This window comes from Cervus elaphus, chromosome 13, assembly GCF_910594005.1.
Source record: "Cervus elaphus chromosome 13, mCerEla1.1, whole genome shotgun sequence".
NCBI lineage: Eukaryota > Metazoa > Chordata > Mammalia > Artiodactyla > Cervidae > Cervus > Cervus elaphus.
Window position 1 is genome coordinate 25,841,507 of NC_057827.1, and position 18,830 is coordinate 25,860,336.

An 18,830-nucleotide genomic window follows, 5' to 3' on the forward strand; every position below is an offset into this window, starting at 1 on the left:
AGAAAGAATTGCATACAATAATGGTAATATTTCATGAAATGTTTTGTTTCAGAGGTGTGTGTGTGTCTGTGTGTCTGTGTGTCTGTGTGCATGGGCATATATATTCTGGGTTGCGATGTAGAATATATTTCTTATGGAGGGCCACAGTCAAAAAAGAGTGCAAAGGATATTATTCAGCCATAATGAAGAAGAAAATCACACCATTTTTGAAAACATGGATGGATCTTGAGGACATTACGCTAAGTGAAATAAATCAGAGAAACGCACTGTGTGATTTCACTTTTATATGGAATCTAAAAAAAAGAGCCAATCATAGAAAGCTGTAAAAAAAAAATAAAGTTTTTAAAAAAAAATAAATAAATAAAGTTTTTGCTAAGCATTGGTTTTAAAGTGCACATTTCTTCTTTCTTTCATTTTTACTCTCTGCTAATTTGTTCTCTGAAACTGTTGCATTCTGAATAAATTGCAGTAATGAATAACCAGAGAAGCAAGGGCCTCACTCAGAGAAGCAAGTTCTCACTCTGTGAACAGCTGGAATGCAAAAACTGTTGTCCCTACCTCTTCATTCTGAGTCAGTCATATACCCAAACAGCATTAGGGTAGTAGGGCTTTTCAGTGGAAAAGACTCTGATGCTGGGAAAGATTTAAAGCAAAAGGAGAAGGGGGTGGGACAGGATGAGAAGTTTCAGATAGCACCATTGACTCAATGAACATGAATTTGAGCAAACTCTGGGAGACAGTAGAGGACACAGGAGCCTGGCATGCAGCAGGCAATGGGGCAAAGAGTCAGACATGACTTAGCAACTGAACTAGAAGAAGGGCTAAGATCTAGAATCTCATTAAGGAAGAGGATACAGGAACATTTACTTTAAAATTTATCACCTGCACAGTTCAAGCCTCAGGAATTTTCTTCCAGCCATCAAATCACAGTGGGTTCAGCTTGGTATGCAGGATCAAAGCCCTACCTTTCCAGACTGAGTCACCTATATTTCTCCCACGTGAATCTGTGCTCCAAGCAAACTGACCTTTTGGTGTTTGCTGAACTTCTTATTTTGTATCACTGATTGTACTGTTCCTTCTGCATAGGTCAGTCTCCTCAACTAGCCCCTCTTTGTTGCCAAAATCCCAGTTACCCTTCAAAGATCATTTCCAACTTCCTTTCCTGATTTCTAATACATTTCTTTTTAATTTCATAAATATCTGTAAGAAATACCTTTTTATAAAAATGCACTTGAAAATATAATTTTTCCTGATTTCAACTAAATATTAATGTACTAGTGTAAAAAGAAAATACAGAAGTCACACAAGAAAATAAAATTCCAATTAAAAAATCTACACATGATACACATTTATGTACATTTATCTATTACAAGCTGGTATCATATCATTTTATGACATGCTTTTTAATTATATGTATATGCCATGACATTAATCTTTTTCTTCAACACGCTTTTTTTCTGGCTGTACCACAAGGCATGTGGGATCAGGGATGGAACCCCATTGGAAGGTAGAGTTTTAACCACTGGACAGCAGGGAAAGTCTGTTCAACCTGATTTAAAAGATTTGTTTTTGTATTGGAGTATAGTTGATTTACAATATTATATTCAACATGATTTTAATGGCGACAGATGAACTATAATTTAACAATCATGTAACACTGGTCATTTTATTTGTTTTCATGGTGCTGTATTTTGGGGGAATATAAGTGGAATGGTATCCAGGGTATAGAGGATTCCTTGTTTGCTCAGCTGTCAAGAATCCACCTGACAATGCAGGAGGCCTGGGTTTGATCCCTGGTCCCAGAAGATGTCCTGGAGAAGGAAACGGCAACCCACTCTAGTATTCTTGCCTGGAAAATCCCATGGACAGAGGAGCATGGTGGGTTACAGTCCACAGGGTTGCAAAAGAGTCAGACAGGATTTAGCAACTGAACAACAACAATAATGCAGGATACAGAGACAAATTTCCTAAAAAAGCACAGTGGATTATGTTTTGGGAAACAGGAAGCTGGGGCCAGTGATAATTTGGAGAAATTGAAGTCCCCCCATGAATCTTCGGAAATATTGACACATAAGTTGTGTTTCCCACTCTAAGTGTAATAGGGGTTTGAGCCAATTGCACTTAAACTTTAAAGGGCAGTGACCCCTGAAGTATTATGGTTGACTCAGGGGGTCATCCAGGCAGCTGACCCATGGAAACATGCAGGGGTGAGCATGTATGCCACCTCACCTCATAATATTTCTGTCTCTGTGTAGGGTCTAAATCTAGTAGGAAGAGATGTGCCTCTTCTCAGATTTCTTCCTCCCTCCCTCTTCCCCAGCCCTATTTCTTTTCTGAGATAACCCACCATTAATTATCCTATCTTTTATCTTTTAGTCTCCCCTCTCAGCTCCTTTGAGAGCTCTTCCTCAAATTGAAAAGAAATCACCTCTCCTTTACCTTTAAATTTTTTTTCTCCAGCTTTATTGAGGTATAATTAACAAATAAATACACATATTGAAAGTATGCAATGTGATGATTTATATACGTATGTGTACACGGAAATGATTACCACAATCAAGTTATTTAACCTGTCGATCATCTCAGGTATTTACCTTTCATACACTTGCGTGTGGGGAGAACACAAGATGATTAGGAAATTTCCAGTGTTAACCACAGTTACTACCCCTGGAGCCATAGGCCCAGTACCTACCCCCAGCCCTCCCCCTTCCTCCCCTCCCTCCCCCTGCCAAATTTCTGGATTCATCACCCTTTACTGCCTTCATTGCTCCACCACCGCTCTGCCTACCCAGTGCTCAACTCAGCTAAGAGCCTGGCCCAGAGCAGGCCTTGGCTGAGCTAGTTCCACCCCTCGAGCAAATCGGCGTCTCTTTTCCTCATTCTTCTGAGGACATTTCTCCATTGGCAGTGGGTGCTCAGTGCCAGGTACAGACTCCGTGCTCTCCCCTCCCCACCTGGCTGCCACCTTTAGCGCCGCCCGTTCCCGGGTCCTCCGGGTTCTTGGAAGGTCCTTCCTGGCCCTCTGCCCGCCTGTTCCAAGTTCTCACCTCGCACAGTCAGAGCTTCCCCAGTAACTCGGAGGATCTCAGTCTACCCCTGGGAGGCAGCCGTCCCCAGCCCTCCAACTCGGTTCGCCGCGGGTCTCACGGTCATGTCACAGCGCCCCTGCACCTCCAGGCCCGCGTGCAAGCCCCCAGATGCAGCGATGACCGAGCATTTAGGGCGCACCTACTAAGCGCAGGCCCACGCCGCCTCTGCTTCCTTTCAGCTAACAGCCTCCTAGGCCCCACTACGAGCCGGATTTTGAAGGAAGAGGACGCCGTCCCGGCTCCAGAGGCGCTCTGTCCGCAGGGGCGAGGCACCGCGTAGGCAGTTCGTGGCCCTCTAGTGGGGGACCTCGGCCCAGACCCCAGGCCCCCGCCCGGGAGGCGCGTCAGAGGAGCAAGAGGCCCAGGTCGCAAGGGGCGGCCACCGGACCGGAACCGCACCGGGTGATCGGCTGGGGCAGGCGAGGCCGAGGGTCCGGCCCTGCCCGACGCCGTCCCCGCCCCTCCCCGCCCGCCGCCACCGCCGTCGCCGCCGTCGGGTCGGTGCCGAGCAGTCCGCCTGGGGCGGGAGGCGAGAGGCAAGAGGCGAGAGGCCAGGCCCCAGGCCCGGGCTGCCCCTCAGCCGCATCGCCCTGGGCGGGTGCCCAGGTCCAAGTCGCCTTCCGCCCGGCCGGCCACCCTCCCCCTCCCCGCCCGCGGCCCCAGCCAGGTCCCGCCGCCAGGCAGGCTCCCGCCCCCGCTCCGCCCCCGGAGCCGCAGCCCCGCCCGCCACCGCCGTCGCCATGTTGTGGCTCCCACAGCCGGCGCTGGGGACGCGCGCGGCCGAGCCCGGGGCTTGCAGCCGCCGCCGCCGCCGCCAGGTAAGCGCCCCCCGCGGGCCGGGCCGGGCGGGGCTTGTGGGCCGGGGCCGCCGCCGAGGCCGCCCCAGCCCGAGCCGGGGGCAGAGCGGAGCCGGGACCGAGCCCGCGCCCGCGCCGCGGCCCGGCCCTGCAGCCGGGCGGACCCTGCTCGCCGCCTGAGGCGGCAGCTACTTCCCCCGACCGCCGCCTGGCGGGCCCCGGCCGCCACCCCACCCCGCCCCCGGCGGGCGGGCCGCCTGCCCCTTCCGCCGTCCCGACCCGCCGCTACCTCGCCGGGCGGGCACGCTTGCTGTCTGTCTTCCCCGCGCGAGACGGGCGGCCGCCCTTGGCGTCGGCCCGCGGCCCCCCGCCCGGGCACGGATAACGGTGCCACTTTGCCCGGCTGGGGCGCCCTGTCAGCCGGACCATCCCGGCCGCCCGAAGAGCTGGCGCCGTCACGGGGCAGACACTTGGGGGATCGTCCTTTTTTGGCGCCCCTCAGTCCCTGCCCCCACCTCCGCCCAAGTTCTTGTCCCTGGGGGAGGTTTCTTTGGGAGCAGACGGGTATGCCTGCTCCAGAGTTGGGGGGCCCAGGGAGGGTGACCAGGCCTGTTGATCAGGGTGGAGATCGTCTCTCTGCAGGGACTCTTCCTGCCAACCTGGGGGGGAAGACGCTCAATGTGACCCGAGGGCGGACGGGGAGCGTCTGCTGGACAGATGGCCTCCTGGCCTTGGATCAGCGCTTGTGAGGGGGAGGGGTCCGGACGATCTTAGGTATGCCTGCTTCCGAGAACCCTAGGATTATTGGAGCTGCTCAGGGATTTTGAACTTTTCTTTTTTGAGCAGGCCAGAGGTGGCATTAAAAATCCTGGACTGGAGTAAATCCGAGGGCCCACCCAGACCAGCATGGCTGGCACCCAGGACTAGCCTAGGTTAGGACTGGCAGTCAGAGAATGGGACATGGGGCGGGGGGGGAGTGGGGGAAGATTGTGTTTGGCTCGGGGCTGGCCCACTTGCCTTCAGCTCTGTGTTCTGCAGGGTCTGTTGGGTGCATCTGTTGGTGTGTACAGTGTGGCTGAGGTTACAGAACCTGGACAGATGGATGCCTGACCTGGAAGGTGTGTGGTGGGTTTTCAGGGGTCTGTTGCCTCATCCCAAGTACATTATGCAGTGAAAGAGAAGAGGAAGCAAGGTGCTAGCACACAGATTTTGACCGTTTTCCAGTTGTTCCACTGGTTATGGCTTTGATTCATTCAGTAAAATTTTACTGAGCACTTATTATGTGCCAGCCACTGCACTAGGTGCTGGGAATATAGGGGTAAACCAGAAAGACATGTTTTACCTTGAGTTCATAGACTCAATAATAAACAAATCTTGAAACATCACTCAACAACAGGTATTTTTGTCAACAAATATGTGCTAGGCATTGTTTTAGATGCTGTGAAGAAAACAAAGCAAAAATAACTAACTGTCCTTGTCGAGCTTTAATGTGGGGGGTTGTACAGACAATAAAATAAAATATAAAATAAAAATATATGCTGTTAATAAGTGCTAATGAGAAAAAGAAAACAGGTTATTGGGTTATTGGGTAGAGACTGAATTTATATTTGGGTGGTCTGGAAAGGGCTCCTGAGAAGTTGTCTTTTGAATAAAATGTTGAAGGAAGTGGTGAACTGATCATTTCAAACTGATGAGTACAAGGAGAGAAAGGTGAAGAGCTTAGTGAGAAATAATGGGCCTTGATTTGGGTTGGGGGCTCAGGGACGGTGTCCCTTGAGGAAGTGACATTTAGGCTGAGACCTGAAGGAGGGGTGAGAGTTAACCATGTGTGGAGCAGCACGGAGCTTGGTAAGTTGGAGGAAGTGAAAGAGGCCTGTGTGACTGGAGAGGAGATAAGTTTCTAGAGAGGTGTGTCAGTTCACTGGGGGCCTCTGGGACAGAATGCCTTTCCCTCCAGAGTTTGGATTTACCCCCAGTGTAATTAGGAGCCTTTGAAGGGTTTTAACTGAGTGACATAATGATATTTATATTTACATTTTAAAAGGACTCTGGTCTGGACACAGATAAGCAGGTAAGGGTTGAGTGGCCTCACTACTTGATCTGCTTGGAAAAGCCTCAAGCAGTCCGGGGGGGAGGAGGATCTTTTCTCTTAGAGAGATGATTTTGCCCAGCTTTTAGGAAGGGAAAGAAAAATGAATTAACATTTATGGAGTGCCTGTTAGGTGGGAGAATCAATTTTAGAGACTTTTACAAACATTATCATATTTAACTTAATCTTCTCTGCACTCTAAGAGGAGTTGTCCTGCCCCCTTTACATACAAGCTCAGAGGAGTTAGATGACTTATCCAAAGCTACATTTGTAACACAATCTGTATTCAAACCCAGATCTTCCTGATTCCGGAGCCCTCTGGCTCTGGAGCCAGACTACTGAGTTTGTGTCTTGCTTCTGCCACTTACTAACTGAATGATTTTGACTTATTTAACCCTTCTGGTGCCTCAGTTTCCTGTCTGGAAAAGTCTCAAGCTTTTCTCAGCTTCAATGCAGATAAAAGTACCTACCTCCTAGGGTTGTTCTGATTAAATTAACTTTTAGTACAACATGTTAGTTGCTTTTACTAAAAATTTTTAAACAACCACATTGCCTCCCAGCCCTGTTGTCATTGTGGGTGAGATTAACTATAGGGAGAATTCAGTTCTTGAATATTGTGAGACTCTGTTTTCCTTTAAATAACTTAATGCCAATGTTCCATGTGCTCAGTCCTTCAACACTGAGCTCTTGTGTCAGTCTTGACCCTGCACTGGGGCTTATGGATACAATGTGCGTTCCTTCCCTCAAGCTCAGTGTATCTAGGGGAGGTCAGATAATTAAAATGAGCTACAATGTACTTAACAAATTCTCAAAAATCCCTGTATTTAGAGAGCTACAGTTAAGACGGGTAAGAACTAAATGCCCAAGGAGAAGTAGGGAAGGCTTTAGGGCCAGGGTGACTTCTGAACTGGGCTTTGGAGGAAGAACAGTGTTACCACCATGTTAAGACTGGGCAAAGGACATTCTATGTAGAGGGAGTTATACGTGAAAGCACGGAGCCGTGAGAGGCTTGGTTTGTCCAGGGATGAGGCTGGTAAGCCGAGCTGGGCTTGTGAAAGGCAGGTCAGGTTTGAATTTAATTCCATAAGGCACAGGGACCTATCAGAGACTATTGGATACATCAGATCCGTACCATGATGGGTGCTGCTGATAGAGAGTGGATACAGTTGTCATCCTGGGAGGTGACTTTATTTTGGTGCTATCTTAGGGCTTCAGTATGTGAAGTTTCAGAAACCTGAAACTCAGGTGGTTGTTTTTTTTCTTTTAATATGATTTTTATTTTGTTACTGGCTGTGTTTCATTTTTGTTGCTGCTCAGGCTTTTCTCTCATTGTGGCGAGTGGTGGCTAACTCTCTAGTTGTGGTGTGCGGGCTTCTCATGGCAGTGGCTTCTCTTGTTGCTGAGCTTGGGCTCTAGGGCGTGCGGGCTTCAGTAATTGCAGCACATGGGCTCAGTAGTTGTGGCTCCTGGCCTCTAGAGCACAGGTTCAATAGCTGTGGTGCACAGACTTCAGTTGCACCACATCCACAGCACGTGGGCTCTTCCGGGACCAGGGATCAAACCTGTTGTCTCCTGCATTGACTGGTGGATTCTTCACCACTGAGCCACCAGGGAAGCCCTGAAATTCAGTTTTGTAGGCCACGTAGAGCTGATTGAGATCCAGGGAGACTGACTAACCAAACTTGGAAGAGACTGATGCAAAAAATCAGGGTATTAACTAGCCTTGAAAAATGAAACTGCAGAATGACAGATGTTTCTGTCCTCTGGTCATGGCCCTCCCCACCCCCACCCCCTAACTTCTGGGCAGGGCTCGGACATACTAACAAATTCTTGCTCCTCGATTCCCATTTGTTTATCTCAGGTTCCATGAATACTAACCTTTTTTTGTTAACGTAACCTTGCCCTAAAGCTCTATACAGTGTAGTTAACAATGTTTATTAGTTGATGGAATGAATAATTCTGTATCATTTGAATGGGATCCTGTGTTTGTGAAACTTAAGGAAAAGGAGGAATAACTTTTTTAGAAGTAAAGTATTGCAAAAGGGGCTCCTTAGGATTGGGTTACTGGGGAAGGTATGCAGATACCAAGTGGTATGGGTAATTTTGTGGCCAAGGGATGGTTGTGGACGGGTACCTTGGAAGTTGCTCCGAGAGCAGAGGTCTGTGAACTCTTGAAAGAGGTTGGGTGGGGGTGGGTTGGAGTTGCACCTGAAGGAGAGTTTGGTTTAGGATTTTCATCTTGCCTACACATGGGGGACAGAAAAGAAGGTACTAATTCTTGCCTTCTACTCAGCCTGGTCATGGTGAGCCTTCCTATTGCATGGGAATCTTCATGTGGTTTGAGCTTCATCTTAACACTTCTGCTTCTGCAAAACTGGAAAGAGTGGTGGACCCCCTAGAGTTCTGAATCTGTATTTTTCTACAGTGGAAAACAAAATCCAAATAGACCAACCTAGATTATGGATTAATTATTTTTCTTTTAAAACTCTAAAGGACATTCATGTAGAAAATTTAGGCAATACAGATAGGTATTAAATTTGTATTTAATACAAATTAAATAAAAATGATAAACCCTATAACCTAGATCTACTGTTAGCATTTTAATATTTAGTGTTTTTATTAGATCTTTTTCTCCAGCTCTATCTTTCTGTGTAAGTGGTTTTAACTTTTTTCTTTTCCTACAAAAATAGGAGCATCCCAAATAGGAGAGCGTTCAAGTGTCGATGTCTGTGAGGTGGAGTAGTGGTGTATGCCCGCAGTCTGTGTGTGTCTCTGTCTGTGGGCATCTGGTCCAGTGTGCCCACAGTCTGTGTGTGTCTCCGTCTGTGGGCATCTGGTCGTGTGCCTGTAGTATGTGTGTGTCTCTGTCTGTGGGCATCTGGTCCAGTGTGCCCACAAGCTGTGTGTGTCTCTGTCTGTGGGCATCTGGTCATGTGTGCGTAGTCTGTGTGTGTCTCCGTCTGTGGGCATCTGGTCGTGTGCCCCCAGGCTGTGTGTGTCTCTGTCTGTGGGCATCTGGTCATGTGCCCGCTGTCTGTGTGTGTCTCCATCTGTGGGCATCTGGTCGTGTGCCCGCAGTCTGTGTGTGTCTCCGTCTGTGGGCATCTGGTCGTGTGCCTGTAGTATGTGTGTGTCTCTGTCTGTGGGCATCTGGTCCAGTGTGCCCACAAGCTGTGTGTGTCTCTGTCTGTGGGCATCTGGTCATGTGTGCGTAGTCTGTGTGTGTCTCCGTCTGTGGGCATCTGGTCGTGTGCCCCCAGGCTGTGTGTGTCTCTGTCTGTGGGCATCTGGTCATGTGCCCGCTGTCTGTGTGTGTCTCCATCTGTGGGCATCTGGTCGTGTGCCCGCAGTCTGTGTGTGTCTCCGTCTGTGGGCATCTGGTCGTGTGCCCGCAGGCTGTGTGTGTGTCTCCATCTGTGGGCATCTGGTCATGTGCCCCCAGGCTGTGTGTGTCTCCGTCTGTGGGCATCTGGTCATGTGCCCGCTGTCTGTCTGTGTCTCCGTCTGTGGGCATCTGGTCGTGTGCCCGCAGTCTGTGTGTGTCTCCGTCTGTGGGCATCTGGTCGTGTGCACGCAGGCTGTGTGTGTGTCTCCATCTGTGGGCATCTGGTCATGTGCCCCCAGGCTGTGTGTGTCTCCGTCTGTGGGCATCTGGTCATGTGCCCACAGTCTGTGTGTGTCTCTGTCTGTGGGCATCTGGTCCAGTATTCTCCCGCTTCATGCTTTAGGAGTGGAAGAGGGGATGTCCATTAGTTTTTTTTTTTTTTATTCTGAGAAATGTTTTTAGGGATAAAAGTGTTACTTCAGCCAACCATTCATTTTTTTTTTTTTTCCAACCATTCATTTTTATTTGACAGTGGGAAGTGTTTATGTGTGTGTTGAAATGACACATCTGATCCTTTTTATGACTGAAAGAAAATCACCTTCTGAGTTCGGTGTCACCTCAGAGTCATTCCTCAAATGCATCAGCGCTTGGAGAACAGCTGTCCTCTATTGGTTGGGTGACTCTGGGTAAAGTCACATTTACCCAGATTCTCCATTTCAGATTCTGAAGGTGCTGTATCAAGAGGTATGGTGTCTGTCCCCCTTCCTGTCATTGACATGCTCCAGGGGATGTGCTGGAGCTCTGCATACATGCTCTATTTACATGATCGATTGTAGAAAGACTGCTGCCATGTTGAGTGAAAAAAGGGGTATGTCTGCTGAACAGATGAGCTCCTGGCCTCGAGTCAGTATGCATGTGGGATGAGGGGTCTGTATGACTTTGTTATGTCCATTTGTGAGCTCCAGGAATATTGGAGACCCATGAGATTTTTTCTAGTATTTCAGTGGTAGCATTAATAGTCTTCTGCAAAAAACGAAATCCACAGGCTTATCCAGGAAGGCAAGAGCAACACCCTAGGTTTAATTCAGAATGGGTTCACTTCTCTGCAGAACAGAGCTTACTCTAAGATTTTACCACTGAGTGGTGGAATTGGAGTGGTTTTTACTCTTTTCTTTATATTTTTGCCTATCATTTGAATTTTCTATCAGCTTGTATGTCATCTTTACAAAAAGAAAACAACCAGTAAACCTGTTTTTAATTTTAGAGACATTGAATGCCCTAAAGCAAAAACTCTTAACTGCTCAGAACTGCGTTCCTCTAGAAGAGGTATGGTGTTGAACCAGGCCACCCCTCTTTGGCTGCTGCCTTTGTTAGACGTGCAGTAAAGACATATTCTCCCCAGCAGTGAATTAGGCTAGGACCTCTGATGGGAATGGTTCCTTGATTCAGGGAGCCAGGGCTGCACCCATCTGGGAGGAGCTGACAAGTAGAATGAATTTTTTGGAGGAGAAGGGAGTCCAGAATGGGTAATGAGCAGCTGTTCAGATTCTTCTGGGGCTTGGCCCAGCTGAGGCTCGGGTCTGTGTGGACAGGGGCTGCTCTCTGCCTTGCCTTGTTAGACAGACTCTCCGGACCTGAACTGAACTGGCTGGGGTTGTAAAAACTGCTTCACTGCCTGAGACTTCATTAAAGCTATATATCTTCAGGCCCTTAAAAATATTAGGTGTATGATTAATACTACTGTTGGTTAGAATGTCCTTGGTTAGAGTGCTTGCTTGTATTTAAAATCCTCTGGAGCCTTTTTGCCACTGTGCCATCATTGATCAGTTATCTACAGTTGCTTTTGTAAGGCCCATCCTGGGCCCAGCCCAGACAGAGCTGGATGCTCCATGGAGCATAAAAGTATCATGTGAGATGAACTTTGCCCTCAAGGAGTTTCCCCACTGAAAGCAATTAGAGAACAATTTGCTTCCAGGCCAGACGTGTCTTAAGAGGGATTTTGTTTCTGAGGGTGGTGGTTACTTTCACACCAGTCACCCCTCTGAGATGGCTGGAGTTACCTCTGGGGAACATTCCCTGGTACCCAAAATGGATTCAGTGGCTATTTGGGAGGAAGGAGGTGGTGGCAATGATGTAATCTCATTCTTCGTGACCCCATTTGTCTCCCTTTGACATTGCTTTTCTAAGCGCCTATACCCTTAGAAGGCAGCCACCTACCCATATTCCCGGTAAGCCCCAGTGCCTATCATTCCACCATTCCCCTGAGTCTGAAGATGTCTGCATTTCCCCTTAGAGTCCCCTTTTAAAATATTTACACGCTGTGGGAGAGGTCAGTCTCTCAACAGTTCATCACTAAACAGTAGCTTTAATTACCAGGAGTTAATTAAGTCAATGGGGAGAGAGACTGGGACCCAGGCAGGCACTTGGGGGCAAGAGTGTCCAAAGGGACATGTTCCGTGTGACAGGAGAGGAGTACGGGCAGCACAAGAAACTTCCGTGAACGTTAGTTGCTGTGGGCATGTGCTGCTAATGCTGGGGCCACCCTAGTGGTCCTGCTGCCTGGGCGTAGGGTGTAGAACGGCCTCACACTGGTACAGGGGACTTTAGGTGGAAGTGGAATTTGGGCTCAGTCGTAAAGGACTTCGCTGATGGATGGCTCAGCAGGTAGAGGATCCGCCTGCAGTGCAGGAAATGCAGGAGACACAGGAGACACCGGTTCCATCCCTGGGTTGAGAAGATCCCCTGGAGAAGGAAATGGCAACCCACTCCAGTATTCTTGCCTGGGAAATCCCATGGACAGAGGAGTCTGGAAGGCTACAGTCCAGTGGGTCACAAAGAGTCGGGTATGACTTGAGTGACTAAGCAGCAAGCAGCTTAAAGGATTAGAAGTTTGTTTTTCCTTCATTTAAAAAATATGGTATGGTTTCCAGAGGGTTACGGGGGAGGGATAAATTGGGAAATTGGGATTGATGTATACACATTACTATATATAAAATATATAAAATAGGGTTTCCTCGGTTGCTCACTGGTAAAGAATTTGCCTGCCAATGCAAGAGATCTGGGTTTGATCCTTGGGTCAGGAAGATCCCCTGGAGAAGGAAATGGTAACCCACTCCAGTATTTTTGCCTGGGAAATCCCATGGACAGAGAAGCCTGGCAGGCTACAGTCCTGGGGTTGGAAAGAGTTGGATATGACTGAGCACACACACAACAAGGACCTACTGTATAGCAGAGGAAACTATGCAATACTCTGTAATGGCCTATATGGGAAAAGAATCTAAAAAAGAGTGGATATGTGTGTGTGTTCAGACAGTAAAAACATCTGCCTACAATGCGGGAGACCCGGGTTCAATCCCTGGGTTGGGAAGATCCCCTGGAGAAGGAAATGGCAACCCACTCCAGTATTCTTGCCTGGAAAATCCCATGGATGGAGGAGCCTGGCAGGCTACAGTCCATGGGGTCGCAAAAAAGTCGGACACAACTGAGCGACTTCACTTCACTATGTGTGTGTGTGGTGTTTGTTATTCAGTCGCCTAGTCATGTCTGACTCTTTGCAACCCCATGGACTGTAGCAAGTCAGGCCTCCCTGTCCCTCACCATCTCCCGGAGTTTGCCCAAGTTCATGTTCATTGCATTGGTGATGCCGTCCATCCATCTCATCCTCTGATGCCCTCTTCTCCTTTCCATTCTAGTATTCTTGCCTAGAGAATCCCATGGACAGGGGAGCCTGGCAGGCTACTGTCCGAAGGGTTGCAAAGAGTCAACCATGACTGAGCGACTTAGCATGCATGCATACTCAGTTTAGAAGATTTTGAAACATTCAGGAAAACAAGTCCCTCATAATTTTACTTCCTGATAGATGGCAGAGGGGCGTGATCTTTTTACAGTGAAAGTCAGGGCAGGTCGCTCCCCTACCCCATGTCCTCTCCCAGCCTTCCATCTGAAAGTGAACATCAGTCCTCGCAGTGGCCCTTCATTATCTGCTTCCCATCTCCATCTCCTGTCAGAGCCCCTGCTCTGGTTCAGGTTCTTTGCATGCACCAAACACTTTCCTGCTTCAGGGCTTTCTACTTGCTCTTTCTTCTGCCCAAAACCTCTTCGCTGTATTCACGTGGCTTGCTCTCTCAGTTGCTTCAGAAATGAGAATGTAGTCATTCCAATTTCTGACTTCAGTTGAATTCCTGTTGAGAAAGGCTGTATGACTACCTGATATATGAATTTGCTTTTTTCTAGTGGAATGTCATCATTGTGTTAGGAGGGACTTTGTTCTGTGGTGTCCTCAGTGGCTAGAATAAGGCCTGGTATGTAGTAGGTGCTCAACTAATGTTATTGATTGAATGAATGAGCATTGATGCGTGTGTGTATGTGTGTGTGTGTGTGTGTGTGGTGGAAATCAAGAGGGAAAGGGCGGTGGGACTAGAGGCTGGGAGGAGGGGGGAAATTCCCCGGTGGGCCTATGGTTAGGACTCTGCTTTCACTGCTGAGGGCCAAGGCTCAATATCTGGTTGGGAAATTAAGATCCCACAAGCCGTGTAGCAAGGCCAAAAATATCCAAATAACAAACAAACAGCATAATAGAAGCTGGGGGTTGGGGGAATGGGTGTGGGTGGTGTGGACAGTGAGGACGCTTTTGGCAGGAATGGAAATTGGAGACGTGGTCTGTTCCAGTCTCTACAATCTGGTTTCTTACCGGTGCTGTTGAAGGTGAAGGCAGTGATTTGGTGCTTTGAGGCAGGTGAAGAAGCAGCTGTTGAAATGCAAAGTCGGGAGACTTGGTCAATGCTTAGGTTAGGTTACGGAGGTTCTCAAAAGCCTGGCATTGGGGTTGCAGCTGATGTGATGGGCCACAGGAAACTATTGTAGATTTTTGAACAGAGTGGGTGACTGATAAAAATGGTGTTTGGGGGAAGACTGGTCTTAAAGAGACACATAGGATGACTGTGGGGAGAGACCAGAGCTGGCGAGGAGAGAGGTTGGCAAGGACTAGGATGGAGGCAGGAAGCAGCACCGAGGACCTCAGTGAGACCTGGGAATGGCGGGATCCTCCCCAGCTGCTTGCTGTGAGGCCTTGACTAAAGCTTCTGTGCTCCCAGCCTGGTAGAGCTTATTGTCCGTGATTTCGGATGAGTTTTGGAAGCAGGTAGGGATAAGTGGGTGCAGGGAAAGAGATGAGTCCCCCTCAGGTGTGTTCATTTGACGGCTCATTCTGTGCAGAGCAGGCAGTCGTATCCTGCGCTGGGCCTGCATGTTGCCAACTCACCCCGGATGGGAGCCTGCCTGTCCTCTCTGGTCTGCTGGAGACTTCCCTGTGGGAAAAGGGCTGTGAGTGTGCTCAGGTTTTCTTCTGAACCTGCACGGATACCAGGGCAGTATCTGAAATCCATCCGTCTGGCTAACTTCTTTCCACTGTATTTTCTGTCTCCATAGTTTTGTCTGTTCCTCAGAACAAGTTGTCCCTGACTCACAGGCCCATCTGGACTGGGTTAATTGACTGGAAATCCTTATTTCTAAATGGTCTCTGTTTCATTAGGGTTTTAGCCTGTTTTTAAAAAGGCTTCGGCTGAGATGAGATGAGTGGAGAAGTGATTTCTGCACAATCAGCTCCTTGATGATCTTTTGGTACAAATCATGTTTTGAGATTGGTGTTTCTAAGGTATTAATTCCTAGAATCAATATTTGGGTGTCTGCTTTGTGCCAGGCATGATAGGTACTGGGATGGTAACACAGAAGAAAATAAACAAAAGTCTTAACTTTGATGGAGCTCGTGATCTAGTGTGTGAAGGCTTACAGGTAATAAGGAAAACAAAGTTTGAGAGGTGGTGAAAAGTATTATGGAGAAAAACAAAGCAGGGATGGAGGACAGAGAGGTTTGGTGGGGAGGCAGGTTTTCTGCTTGAAGTAGGGACATCTCCGTGATAAAGGACATATGAGTAGAGCTCTGAAGGAGTGAGAGAAGGAGCCGTGAGGGAGGAGCAATTAGTGGAGAGGAAAAACTGGAGAGAGGACGGGGAAGGTACGGGAGAGGGGGCTGGGGTGGTCCCACTGGGCTTGTAGATTCTTGTGGGGGCCTGCACCTTAGCTCTGGGTGAGATGGGAGGCCCGGGTTGGCTGTGCAGAACCATGATAGACTTTGCCGTCCTTTCTGAAAGGTTCGCTGCAGCTGCTGGGGATTGATGCCGTGGGGCATCTGCAGGGGCTCTCAGCTTAGAGAGGGACAGTTCAGTTCAGTTGCTCAGTCGTGTTCGACTCTTTGCGACCCCATGAGCTGCAGCATGCCAGGCCTCCCTGTCCATCACCGACTCCCGGAGTCCACCCAAACTCACGTCCATTGAGTCGGTGATGCCATCCAACCACCTCATCCTCTGTCGTCCCCTTCTCCTGCTGCCTTCAATCTTGCCCAGCATCAGGGTCTTTTCAAATGAGTCAGCTCTTCACATCAGGTGGCCAAAGTATTGGAGTTTCAGCTTTTAACATCAGACCTTCCAATGAATACCCAGGACTGATCTCCTTTAGGATGGACTGGTTGGATCTCCTTGCAGTCCAAGCAAACCAAAGTCTAAATCATCTGGGAGACTTTGCCAGGCAAGCTGCTGGGGCCATCCCAGACCACAGGGTCGGCTGGAACATGGGTGTGATTTCCAGGACTCACTCAGTGCCAGCTCTGTGGCTCTCCAGCCAGCCTCAGGTTCCTGGGATGCTCTTTTCTCCCGTGGAGTCAGTCTCCAGGTGGACTCAGAAGTCTGCATTATTAACAAGATTTCAGGGTGATTTTTGAGGCCAGAGGTCCCCAGAGTATACTTTGGTCTAAAGACCGTGGTTCACAACCCCAGACACTATCAGTCCTTTGCATTGTTTTCTAAAAAATGCTTGGCCCCACTCTTAAAGAGTCTGATTTAGTTGGTCTGAGGTGGGGTTAGGTATTAACAGTGCTCCCTGGGTGTTTCTCATGTGCTTCTAGGACCAGAATCACTGGTCTAAGGGTTAATAAGCTTAATGCTGGGTGTTGGATGGGAAGATTTGGATGGTAACTGTGAGTTGGAGACTTCAGGTGCTCTGGGAAGCTTAGGCAGGGCCAGTGGCCTTGCTAGGGATAATAGGAATCTTCCACAGTAATAAAACTCTTTTCAGTTTATGTCCTTTATCTCATTTGATTATCTCACCTCTCTGGGCCTTCATTTCCTTGCTTGTAGAGTTAGCAGCTTAAATTTAATGGCTTTCTAGAATCTCCTGGGCTCTGACAGTTTTAATCTTTCTGGTGTTGGAAGAACTTCTAATCTAGAACAGTGTTTGAGTACATTGTTTTCTAACCTCAGTCTTACAACACCCTGAGGTGTGTCATAATTATGGCAATGGCTGTAGTGAGTGTCTCAATACCAGTTGAAAGAAAATGTGTGCCATATACAATAGCACCTTGGGAAGATGAGGCGGTTGGGTACCTGCAGTGTGAAGTCAGACCTCTTGGTTCAGAGTCCCTGGGTGGAAGGGCACTCTGGTCCTTGGAGGCACCTGGGAGCCTGAGCTTGAGTCTTGATTTCTGCCACTCAACTGAGAGTTCCCTGTGAAGTGGCAGTAGTGTTTTATAAATGGTGAAGCTCCTATAAATCTACGTGTGTGTCGGATGTAGGTGACCCGAGAGAACCAGCCAGCCTGGGTCATTGGAACCTAATGCTCAGGTTTGCCACCTCTGTGTGCAGCCAGGCTGTTACTGGGCAGCAGAGATGGTCTGAATAACTCGGAAAACTCCAGTGTTGGCAGGAACTGAGGGTACCCTGGGATAAAGAATCAGTCACTGTCATTGGAGTACCTTGGAACTAACTCATTTTGGGCATCAGATCTAAGACATCACCTACCCCATCCCCTGGCCTCGGACTTTATCCTCATGTGGAAGCATGGTTTCTACTTGTTTATATTTTGAAAACATAAGATCCAAATAAGAAAAGAAAAATCAAGTTTTCTGTGTTTCCCTTCTGTTGAATTGGGATAATGAGTTTCCTTCCATTCCCTTATAAATTTTTCTACTAATAGTGTCTGTATCTCTATTTAGAATCCAATCAAATGCTAGTCTATCAAAGTTAAGACAAAAATGAAGCCAAGCGAGGGAATGCAGAATTAGAGTGAGAGTGAGCAGAATTAGAAATGAGACTTTTTGTTCTGTCACTTGTGTGTGCATGCACCTGAGGGTTTCTCTACATGGGCCTGTTACATTGGAATCTTGGGGGGCTGTGGCCATTTCCAAGGTTCCCGAGTCGGTTCCATTGTTCAGGTATAGTTGAGGACCACTTAGCTAAAACAAAGAAGGGTCTGCCAGCTTTTCCCACATCTTCCCTCTTGTCCTCACCCCCTGCTTGGTGCTTGTCCCTTCCCTGTCTCTCCCGTACCTGAGACTCTTCCCAGCCTGCCTGCCCCCAGATGCCTTGCACACTTCTTGGCCCTCTGCTTCTGTGGCCCTCCTGAGCACTGGAGGGTGAGCTGTGATGAGGGGTAACCAGCCTTCACATGTCCTGTCTCTGTCCCCTGCACGTGTCTCCAGGAAGCCTGATGTTTAGGGATTCAGTTGTCTGCAGGGGCACTCTGAAAAATTATGAGGTGAACCTTACTGGCCACTGAGATTGGTGGCAAAATACCTAACAAACACATGTATTTGATATGTTTAAGGCAGTGTAAGAGTTTTATGAATATTACCTCATTTAACTCCTGTAATTCCCATTTTACATATGGGAAAACTGAGACACAGAGGTGAAGAAACCTGCCCGAGGTCACATGGCCAGTAAGTAGCAGAACTGGGATTTGAATCCAGGCAGTCTGGACTCTGGGCCACCGCACTGTGATGAGCCAAGAGGAGAGGATCTGGGGCTGTTGTTCCTGTTGTTGTTTAGTTGCCCAGTCATGTCTGGTTCTGGGAGTCCTGCGGACTGTGGCCCTCCAGGCTCCTCTGTCCATGGGATTTCCCGGACAAGAATACTGGAGTGGGTTGCCTTCTCCAGGGGAATCATCCCACCCCAGGGGTCGAAGCTGCATCTCCGTTGTCTCCTGCATTAGCAGGTGGATTCTTTATCACTGGGCTACCTGGGAAGTCCTTCTGGGACTGGGGGAGGTTTTATCTTGGGTTACATTTGAGCATGCTTTGAACTACATTTGGAGATTTTTCTCAGGGTCTGACCTACACTTTATTATTATTATTAACTTTAATGTTTGCCCTTCAGGCCTATTAAAAGACATTTTATTTTTCTTCTTTCCTAGGTGGTGTTTGGAAACTAGACCATGTGCCTAGGTAGAAGCTGTTCTTTTCTCCACAGCTCTGCACCCCCAGCAACACCTACCACGCCCTTGTTTTGAGAGCCTCACTGAGGTATGATGTCTAGGTCCACCTGAGCTGACCTTGAAGAGCTGAAAGTCTGGACACAGTGATTTTTTTTTTTTTCCTCATGTTCCTTGGTAGCTGCTATTATTTTAAAAAATTGTGGTAAAATATACATAAGAAAATTGACCATTTAAACCACTTTTAACAGGGATCCTAGAATTTTTTGAGT

The 18,830-nt window shown here is 48.2% G+C and overlaps 1 protein-coding gene across 3 annotated transcripts in view; it reads left to right on the forward strand.

The window, feature by feature from the left end:
- Positions 1-3,886: 3,886 nt before the first annotated feature.
- Positions 3,887-18,830, forward strand: part of ZNF592 (zinc finger protein 592) — a 48,301-nt gene continuing 33,357 nt past the window's right edge. For 2 of the 3 annotated variants that reach the window (XM_043921576.1, XM_043921577.1), the window contains exon 1: positions 18,541-18,649. The gene's annotated coding sequence lies outside the window, so the exon portion shown is untranslated. Of the gene's footprint in view, positions 3,908-18,540; positions 18,650-18,830 lie in introns of those variants that run through there. The other variant, XM_043921575.1, reaches the window with a different exon arrangement.